The sequence below is a fragment of the Chlamydotis macqueenii genome, chromosome 12, assembly GCF_036417535.1.
Source record: "Chlamydotis macqueenii isolate bChlMac1 chromosome 12, bChlMac1.mat, whole genome shotgun sequence".
Taxonomy (NCBI): Eukaryota; Metazoa; Chordata; class Aves; order Otidiformes; family Otididae; genus Chlamydotis; species Chlamydotis macqueenii.
The window spans coordinates 6,330,619-6,340,593 of record NC_141567.1 but is presented as its reverse complement, the minus strand read 5'-3'; the positions used below and the strand labels follow the sequence as shown (position 1 = coordinate 6,340,593).

The window sequence follows — 9,975 nt, the reverse complement described above, 5'->3', positions numbered from 1 at the left end:
GTAATTCTGCACCATAACCTTTTATTCATATCCCTATGCAAAGCAGAATATACTTTTATTCCCAGTTTATTGATGCTTGCATATCTCTTATCAGCAGTGCTGAAGCCGGATGTACAAAGCACCTGGCTGTCATCTCCAGCTGCTACCTGGAAACATCGCTTTCAACTTGTAGTGCTCTTTCACCCACCAGTCCTTAGGTAAATGGTTTATATTAAAAATCTTAACAGTAACCTGTTGAGTTTATCAGGAAGGGGAGGGGGAAAGCAAGCTTGAAGTACTTTTATATATACATATTCATTTTATATCAGCCTCAAACTGCTGAGGGCAAGGATTAGGCATTTTTTTTAAGGCTGCAGTACCATAAATCTCTAGCCTGGCACTGGTAGTTTATAGGGGCTGAGTGGCTGTGGTGATCCTCCATAAACAACTCAGACATGTGGAAGATGAATTTTAATGAGCACTCGCAAAGCTAAGTGCTACCTCTCGCTTCTACACCTCAAATTCACCCATTTTTTTTTATTTTTATGTTGTAGCAGAGGCTGCTCTGTACTTTTTTTTTCCCTAATTATCTGCACTCAAGCTGGATTCTGTCAAACCCAGAGGGAAGGGAACATAGCTGTGTACACAGAGGTGGGGTTTTCACCTGGCCTCGCTTAAGTAAGGGTTTAAGCTCTCAGCCAAAACACCTGGGCTTTTAAAGAGGAGGGATTAGCATCTTGTGTTCAGGGATTGTTTCATTTACTTTTGCCTGTGTTAAAGGCTTTTGTGTTTCACATCCTGTCTGCAAAATGTTCAACCTTGTTCTAGGAAAGGCTCCAAAGTAAATTAGAGCAGCCTTGGGGGCTGTTTTAAATCATAGCAGCTGAAGCCTTACCGCAGCACTTAGGGCTCCATGCGGTGCCTCTTCCACCAACACACACTACAACAACCTCGTATGTTCACTTTTTCACAGAGAAAACTCCTTGCTTTGCATCACTGGTAGGTTTTCCTAGACTGGCAAACCACCATATCTGCTCTACAATAAGCAAAGAGAATGAGAAAGGGAGCCCACTAGCTTTGCTGGGAAACAGGCATTCACCAGTTACTGTAATTCAGCATTACTGTTTATACTTTGAAGCATGTAGACTGACAAAGTAGGAAAAACAGCTAGAATAATTGCTCCTGGGTATTGTGCTTTCAGATGCAACCTTAACCATTCCTGAAGCTGCTGACAACAATTTCCCTGAACTTCCAGAATTGTGCAATAGACCCTATCCCTTCTCTGGGGTTTCCACTTTCCTCTGCTCTGACAAATATTGGTCCCTGCCGGAGGCAGGGCAGGGAAATTGATGGATCAGTGGAATGATCCAGTACCAACAAATCCACAGTTACAAAAATAGGCAGTTATTCTTATCATTTCCTTGTCCTGACACAATTTCCTGCCCTCCCGTTAGGCTGTTCTGAAGATTGCCTGGATGACAGATCTGCTTTGAAGACTGTCAAACCCCTCTGCAAAGTGCCTCTCCTCTTAGAAATCGCTGTCTTGAAGAACAATGGCTGGGAGCGAGGTGAGGGGCCCTGTCAATGTCAATAGCCTTTGATCACGCTTGGCGTGTATCCAGCCAGAGCCTGCTGTGGGCATTGCTTGTTTTTAACACTCCTGATCGTATCACGCCAAGGTATAGGAATTGTGCTTTGCTTGATGGGTTTTATTATACCTTCTACAGATCTGGTGATCTCCAGCCTTCTTGGAGCAGCTCAGAACAGGAGAGAGACGTGGGGACCACAGAGATGTGTCTGCATGAGCTAGTTAGGACATGACTGGAGCAGGCAACGGAGGAAGGTGAGCTAGTTTAACAGAGTTCTGCTTGTGCAGTTTATTTTGACAGAAGAGGATTAATGAGATCTCCCAGCTGCAGCTCTGCTGACAGATCTGTATGTGATAATGTCTGGCATGGGGTGGTGGTGAGCAGATGGAGTTGGTAACGTCTTGGCAAGAACAGCTGTCCTTGGCTCTGGGAGCATGATAGCCTTTAATGCTCCCATCAAGACCATTACGGATCCCGGCCTGGCTTTGCAGACTGGTCACCTTTAGCTTGTAATCATCAAACCTTGGTAAGCTTAGTTACAGTAGTTCTCAGCTCACCTTTGGTAATTTCTTGGACTTAAATATTAAAAATTGAAATTAGAAGACTGAAGAGGCCACAGGCCAGTATTTTTTTAGAACTAAGTATTTCTGTTTGCTTATGGGATAACATTTGGAAAGTATCACTAAGTGAGGCTCTAAATAGGCTTGTGGCTATGTCTACATGTAAACACTTGTTCTGGTCCAGGACCCTTAATATTGCATGGTTCATTCAACATCTAGAAGTATGTGCAAGACTAATATTCTCCAGAGTCAACAATTCTAGTTAGTCTGACTAAACAATGTACTGGAAATATGTATTATTAACATGGATGAAGTCTGCTGTGCTCCCAGTTTGAGTTTGCATTTAGGCTTAACGAAATTTTGTACTACAGTGAAGTGATAAGTACTGTAATAGAAAAACATTAATGGTAGCAGAAACAAAACCAAGTAGCTAACTTTCCTCATGCGAGTCAATTTTGAGGAATGTAAAGCCTGCTTCTTACCTATCAATTATTAATAAACTTTTCATGTGTAACTTTTCCTTTAGCAATCTCAGATCACAATTTTTGAGCAAATGCCAGTTCCCACAGAGGTGGTGCGAGGGAGGAGAATACTCTTGAATGTGTACTTTTCTGAAAATAGACATAAAGGAAAAATATGTTTCTTGGTAAAGTCTGGAACAGAGTACAACTCCTAAATTCCTATCCCTGTTCTCTAGATCCAGGGCTTGTCTGGAGCACGCTGTATTACTCTTCTAGTTTGTTTTTGTATGTTCTTCCCATGAAGCTCATATTATGAGAAAGTGGGGATAATGTACACCAATAATCTGCTTTTAATAACTCTGTACCTGAAGGAATGGGAAAAGGATATTAGGGGAAATCTTAGAAAAATGTTGAAAGATTTTTTTTTTTTTCATTGTTACAACCCTGTTTTTCTTAACTTATAAAGGTTCTGAACAATACAAATAACTTGTGGTTTCTGTTGCTGGAGTTTGTCTTCGAACACTTTAAAAGAACAGAAAGGGAAGAATATGAAGAAAAGCATGGCTCCAAAAAGCAAAGATCCTCTGACTTCACTAGGTGTGTTCAAACTGGTGATGTTTCTCAGTGCCAGAGGTTACAGAAGTCAATTTAAAGATTTAAAGAGAAGTTAGCTAGTCAAGAGATTGCTGTGGGTTAGAAAAAAAAAAAAAATTTTAACATGTCACTAACCAGAGCACCTGGTATCCTCTAGCTGTCACAGTACAATTAATAGTGTGTCAGTGGTATGTTTTAAGCTGTAGTTGCCTTTTGGCTCAATGTTTAAAGCTGACAGAGGAACAAACGATATCTGCAAAGTAGTTTAGCTGGGGTCAAAGCAAAAGTGGATTGAATATAGGAGATGCAAACTCTGTCTCTGGGTTCCTCCTGTGTTTGGAGCTCAGCAAGAGCTGGGATCTCCTTCCTCTTCCCATCGCAAGATCTCACCATTGCCTGAAGCAGCTACTGAACAGCAAAAAGGGACAGGGAAGCAGCTACTGAACAGCAAAAAGGGACAGGGAAGCAGCAAGGGCACCAACCTCACTGATTTCAAAGACCAAATGCCTCACTGCAGCTCTAGTAAGGGCACAATGCTATAAGTCAAAAACTCCAGGGATGCAACTTTCAAGAAGCACAAGAGAAAACCCAAACCAAAATAAGTCACTCATCTTTTCTTTCCCTACCAAACACTTTGGTGTTACTGGAAGGATCAAAATTTCATACTCTGTTCCCGATTGTCACTGGTTTCCTATCTAACCTTGAGCCAACAATGAAACAAAAATTTAACTGGTGTTAGTCATTTTTATGACAATACTTCTGAGATGTATGAGTGTGAATTGATTAATGCTAGTAAATTCCATGAAGATTCTTGGATACAACTCCTTATTCAACTCCCTGAGTACATTTTTGTTCTAGAAGTTGTCAGCTGCTCTCAGGAGCATGTAGATCCACTGCACAGCTCTGCACTACTTTTGGGATGAATTAGAAGCTGAATTTTCAAATGTTCTTGAAGTTCAGTGTTTGCTTAAGAAACAGTCCTCTGCATTGCTGCTCAATGGATTGTCAGGAAAATTACTACGTAGATACTAAATTTAAAGATCTGTCACAAAACTCAGCCTACTTAAATAGTATTTAGGAAGCTATTAATAAATTCTGAGTGGTTGAAACAATTGTCCCTTTCACATCTTCATTCTTTCTTACCAGGTACAGTTGATCAAAATGTAGTCAGCACTGAATGGCTTGAAATGGTTGAGTTGCAGACAAACATGGGGCATGTGATTCAAAAAGAGTGAAGAGGAAACGTGAGGTTGCGATGGTTTCATTTCTTTGAAGTTTAAGCTCAGGTTTCCCCACGCGGCATTTCCGCTGTTCAGACTGGTCGGTGACATTTCAGAGCAGAGAATGTAGCCCTAAAAAATGTAGAACACATTTAGCCTACAAGGTGAATCATAATGACGTGAAGTGGGATAAAAATATATCTTTTTTTTCAGGGTAATCTGCTGGAGTTGAAAGTGAGTAGTCAAACAATAGCTAATTGTCATAATTCAGGTCTTAATCCCAGACTACTGACATGCTTAAGTTTCCTAAAGTCTTTAGTACATTTATTTACGTAGTTGCATAGAATGACTTAAACCTTGCAGCTAGCTTGGTTTGCGTTCTGGGAATGGCTTAATGCTCACGGACCTGGAGAGCAAGCATGCCCTTGGTCCTGCTCCAAATTCTGCTTGTAAACCAGGTGCTCAGCTCTAAGGAAAATGAGCTGCTTCTTAGAGACTTGTAATTTTCTATTTTGAGGTCATCAGGACTCCTAGGACCCAATTGTCCGACTTTAGAATAAAAGTAATAAAACACAGAATTTAACTCTTGCACGAAATTTCACCTTGGGTTTTGGAAAAGCCTTTATCAGTTGCATATCCGAGGGGTTGTGCCCTAGGCCAACAAATGTCAAAAGCAATCTATGAAGCAAACTTCTGTAAAGGGGTCAGTAAAGTTGGTGGTGAATAGGTGGGTGCAAACAGAACTGCTCAGAATCATGGTAAGGGGAATCTTTAAAGCATCTGGTGGTGTTTCCAGTGAACTGTAGGTGAGACAGGAGACACGAGAAGGAATCACTCAAATGCTTTTTATTTGACCGCGCTCCAAAGCCTTGTGTTACTAATAGAACACCTGTGAGGTCAGGAGAAAGGGTGAGTTAATACAAATAGACGGAGTGTTTTCTTCTGCGATTTGATCTCCTCCTGCCCCTGCACCCTCAAATCTCTTCCTTGCAACCCTGAAAGATGTGCTGCTGGAAACAGGCTATGCGGAAGGGTGGGCTGGATACCCCTGCCTCACTTGCTGCAACTCCAAAGGGCTGCAGCTGAGCCTGTCGTTAGGAATGCAGCTGAAAGCAATATCTTAAGCAGCCTCTTGTTGAGCCACATTGGCCAGGTTTTGATTAAGGCTGATGAGGTCATTTTTTTTTTCTTTCAGCAGTCAGACTATAGGGGAAAAAAAAAAATCAGTGAGGGAGAAAAGTTGTATTTTATTTTCTTTCCTGAGAAATTATATTTTATTTTCTTTGTTGAGAAAAGAGTTTTTCTTCTTATGAGAAAGTGAGACATTCAGACAAAAGATGACTAGAATGTGGTAATGCCAACTGTGGTTGTCAATTTTTCCCTTTTCTTTCATCAAAAGAATAGATAATGCCATCCTTAATAAAATCTAGAAGAAAAACATTTTGTGCATGGGAAGGTGAAGAGTGGCTCCCAGTGACTATTCCACACAGCTGCCTGGAAAGTCATAAGGAATCTTTAGATATACACACTTTCATTTCTTCTATTGAAATGCTTTTGTTTGCTGTGTTTTTAGCTGTGTATTTGTTTTTTTGATATAGCATTTTATGGTGGGATTTAACTAGCGTTTAGCTCTAAGTCCTACACTTAATAAGTTAATGTTATAATAAGGAATATCTTGGCTTTTGATGGCTTGAGAGTGCACTGGATACATTCAGAAGATAATTTGAGGTTGGCTTCCCTCATGTTTTATGTTGATACTTTGCTGGCTTCACTAGGGTTTTGGTGATATTTCCAAAGTGTCAAGCGTGCTCCTCCCTCCTCTCCAGCCTGCCAGTGATGGAAAGTTATCCTTCAGAGGATCTGCCCAGTACCATCCTCCCTTTCCTCTCTTGGTCAGCAAAGAGCCTTGACATTTCCAGTATAGCCATGAAAAACCTTGACACGCGGCACGCTGTAGCCTCAGAGCAGCCCACCACAGCCCTGGCTGTGCCTCTCACCACATTTGGGCTAATTTCTCCCATCACTTCCCTTTCATTTACATAACGAGGATTTTCTTTGTAACTCCACTTTAGAAAGTGTGAGGCATGCTGTCACTTCTGAAAAAACCCAGCACACAGCAGGGGAAATTTAGTTAGCTGAGAAATACCTCCAGGAAGCCATCAAATTGGAGATCTGACCATAGCACATATCTCTCCATTCTATAGGGCTTTTTTTCAGACATACTCTACCCATATAGTGTAGGAATCTACAGGAATTGTTAAAGGCCATTTTTTAGAATAAGTGAAATAAGCACTAGAATTTGATTAAAAAAAAAAAGTTACTGTGAATTCCAGTAAACAGATGGATTTTTTCAAATATAATGATAGGACAAGTTTTCAATAGCCTATTTGTTATAATAGATGCTCTAGGAAAAAAAAAAAAACAAACAACAAAACTTTTAAATTACTATGAATGTGTCAAACAGAGGAAAGAGGACCGTGAACAGATCAGACAAGGAAAGCATCTACAGGGGCTGAAGAGTAGTAATGAGTCACCACATCCACTGGTCTTCACAGGAACTAGAAACCAGATGTGACTTCTGATGCTGAGTATCTCTTTGCAGTGACATGACTTCAGCGAAGAAGCAAAACCAATACTGCTGTAGAACAAGTTTTTTTTTCCAGCTCTGGTGGCATCTGCTTAATAATATTTTTATTCTGGTCCCATTATTATACTATTTTTCCAACATGGCAGGCAGTGAACATGCACTGGTTTCCTACCTGTTGCGTATGCACTGTTGGAGGACAAATATAAGCAGTTACATGATGTCCAAGAGAAGAAAATTTCTCAAGCTAATCTCTTTCAGATTCCATATTTGGTTAGTCTTGTAATAATTAATTGATTTATCTTTTTATTGCCACTAACTCATGGCAAGCTCTTCTCACTTTCATAGATAATAGATACTGGATTAGTCGATTAGAATTTAATTTTTGTATCCCTGTCTTCCTCCTGTAGCATCCAAGGAACACTATTACATTTTCTTTTGGCAGAGACATATGCTACTTTTTTTTTTTTTTTTTTTGCTACTCCCAAAATCAGCAGCCTTTTTTATTAGATTGCCCTTGGATATGTTTACAGTTTTTTTCTCTCTTGGCTGTAGTCTTTGACAAAACATGCACAGACTATTTTTGTGATACACATATTGTGGGATCACAGAACTAACAGAATTATCTGAATCTGATACCTTCCTTGGTTTAGATGAAAGGATGACAAAAATAGTAATGGCACAAGTTTTCTTTCTTCTTTTCTATTCTCAGCTAAATTTCCCTTAAATTTTTGATTGCACGAGCTGAGTAAAACTGGCCTGCTCAGCATTTAGCAAAACTTTGGAAAGTTAAATGCACTCTAGGAATAGCTGCATACTTCTTGATATAATACTGACCACATTAACTGATGGTGTCGTTAAGGTTGTGCTGGTACATTAGGATCTGGCCATTCAAACATGATTTTTAAGTCAAGAGGCAAAATAAATCTTTGTCAGTTTTTTTTCCTGATTCTGTAAAATTGCTCACCTGTTCAAGCAATAATCTTACTCACGTGTAGCTCCTTGCTCCTGATCTTGTGGATCCATATGGGACTGTGCGTATGTGTGAATTCCTCCCCTCCAGCTTTGGTTGAAAGAATTGGAACAATGGCTTTTAGTGATAAAAGCCATTATGCCTATAATGGCTCTTTTTTTTTTTTTTTTTTTTCCCCATGGTTTTATTTGGTGGTTAGTGGAATGGTTCTTTGCACTATGACAAACCCTTACCACATGTGCATGACACCTATTTTGCAATGGCAAAACATGGTTGCATCACCAAGTTTCAGTAGAGGATACGAGGTGAGTGTCTCTACGTCAGCTGTGCTCTTAGACAATGTGCAATTCCTGCTGATCAGAATGATAGGCATGGAACGTAAATAAATGTCACCACTAAGTTTTGGTGGTGTTTTGTGTTTTTTTTTTTTTCCTCCCCTGTCATTGCTCCGCACTTCATGTAGTAATACCATGCACAATGGAGGCTGAACATCACAGGCAGGAGTAGTGATGTGTTTTGTGCATGAAATCTCCGCGAAGGTGCGTGGTAGAGCGTGAGACCCAGGGTGCTCCAGAAACAACCTGCTGTTGAAGAGGCTGCTGGGTAGCGTTTGGCTTTCTGTGCTGTGGCCAGCTCATGAAGAAACACGTGTGGGACTTAGTTTCAGTTGCAGACATGCCAGGTAAGCAAGTCATCTTACCGAATCCTGCCTCAGTTTCCTTGCCTGAAACACACAGCTGTGGTACTTGGCTTCCCTGTTAGGCACCTGGAGATGCAGCCAAGGAAGTGTTAGGAGATGCAGCCAAGAAAAATTGTTACGTGGCAGAGCTGCTGTTGATTTTACTTCCCTTTGCCTGTGTAATTCACGTAGTTTCCTTTCCAGCTCCACCCTCACCCAAGGGCTCTCCAGGGCGAGTGCCGCCAGCCCCCCTTGCCCTCTGCCACCACCTTCCCCCTCGGCTTTCGGGACAAAACCCTTGGGGTTTTGGCTTTGGTCGGGGGATGCTTTGGGTGAAATAGTGGGGAAGAGGGGGTAAGGGATCGGGGAGGGGAGGCTTTTGGGGGGATGCTCGGAAGGGAATGGTCAGGGAGGAGAGGGGGGATGCTGGGGAGGAGAGATACAGGGTGGGGTGGGGGTGCTGAGGAGGAGGGATGCTGCGGGGGGTGGTGAGAGTGGGTTGCGGTGAGCCCAGGAAGCTGCGGGGGAGGCAGGCTGAGAGGCGCGGAGGGCGGCACCGCCCCGGGGAGGGGGTTGGGGTGTGGGGGGCGGAGCGGCGCGGCAGGGACGGCGACAGCGACACGTGCCCGGCGCGGCACCCAGCGCGCTCGGGATGGCGGCGGCCCGCGCCCGGCGGACAGGTAACCCCGCGTCCCCCTCCGCGCGTGGGGCGCGCCGCGCTCCCTGCTTCCCGCTGCCCCGCCCCAGCGCGTCCGGTCATCCTGCTTCGAACGGAGTGAATTTACGCTAAAAGCAAAAATCTCTGCTGGTTGTAGGAGTTGGGGGGGTTATGCGGTGTGGGGTTTCTTGGTGTGTGTGGTTTTTTTTGGGGGTTTTTTTTTTCTTTTTTTTTTTTTTTTTTTTTTTTTTTTTTTTCCTCCTGGAGACTGAGCTGGTTTTTGCCAGGTTTGCGCCAGGCGCATCGCTCTCATCGTTCGCACTTTCCCAGGTACCCGAGAGAACTTTGCAGCGAGGGGCTCGAGGTTACTCTGCGCTTTGCTTTGCTGTGTGTTGCTTTGCTGATGCTGCACGAGATACTTGGCCCTCGTGTGTATGTGTGTGTATATATATATATTATTATTATCTGTATGAGAAAATGATCTTCTTTCCCAGCCAACTTTCACTGAACTGATTCATTGCTTGCTGAAATCGAGCTGGCTGGTTATTGACTTTAGCTAAGAAAATGAACTACTTAATAATAATAAAATAATCTGCAGAATAAAAACAAACAAACAAACCCTCAAACAAAAACATTCACACAAGCACATCAATGTAGCAAAGTTGTTTTAAGGGTACC

At 42.3% G+C, this 9,975-nt stretch overlaps 1 protein-coding gene across 1 annotated transcript in view; it reads left to right on the top strand.

Annotated features, from left to right (window-relative positions):
- Positions 1-8,902: 8,902 nt before the first annotated feature.
- Positions 8,903-9,975, top strand: part of MCTP2 (multiple C2 and transmembrane domain containing 2) — a 121,363-nt gene continuing 120,290 nt past the window's right edge. The window contains exon 1 of the mRNA XM_086757271.1: positions 8,903-8,993. The gene's annotated coding sequence lies outside the window, so the exon portion shown is untranslated. The remainder of the gene's footprint in view (positions 8,994-9,975) is intronic.